Source organism: Octopus bimaculoides, chromosome 10 (assembly GCF_046866305.1).
Source record: "Octopus bimaculoides isolate indiv1 chromosome 10, ASM4686630v1, whole genome shotgun sequence".
Classification (NCBI taxonomy): Eukaryota; Metazoa; Mollusca; class Cephalopoda; order Octopoda; family Octopodidae; genus Octopus; species Octopus bimaculoides.
Genome location: NC_142937.1, coordinates 71,691,481 through 71,692,289, shown reverse-complemented (window position 1 = coordinate 71,692,289; position 809 = coordinate 71,691,481).

Below are 809 nucleotides of genomic sequence, written 5' to 3'. Positions count from 1 at the left end.
TCTGATTCTGTGTGAGATTTACCTTAAGGGTACATTAGTCTGTACAATACTCTTAGCAACTTACACTTTAATTCAGGAGCAGATAATTCAGTTAATTAAACGAGTGACTCTTCGTTGAAGGAGATCCACCTCCACCCTGATGTCAAACACCATCACGAGAGACCAATGATGTCTGCATCTGTTACATATAGAACAATACAGAAAACTGCAATAAGTGTATTTATAAAATTAAACAAACATTTTGTTTTCAGGAAATTTATAATTGCAAAATTGTTTTGTTAGATGAAATTTAAAAAAATAAAAACAGTTTTTTTACCTGTTATCTTTCTGTTGATGTTATATTTAAAATTTAAAACGATGACATCTTACTTTCTGAATTCTTTTTCTTTCAAAACTATTAACCTAGAGCCATTGAAATCTTGTTTATAACAAGAACTTGGTTTCTATTTTCCACTTATATTCAATGGTGACAGATTTTTCAAAAATATAATCTTTTCTACTCTAGGCACAAAACCTGGAATTTTGGGGGAGGGGGCCAGTCAATTAAATCAACCCCAGTATGCAACTGGTACTTAATTTATTGACCCTGAAAGGATGAAAGGCAAAGTTGACCTCGGCGGAATTTGAATTCAGAACATAAAGGCAGACGAAATACTGCTATGCATTTTGCCCAGTATGCTAATGTTTCTACCAGCTCACTACCTTTTTTCAAAAATATATGTGGCAACAGCTGCAGTTCTGTTAGCATCTAAGATGTTGAAAATCTTAACAAGAAAAAAAAAAGATTTATTTGTTGTCATAAATTGAAT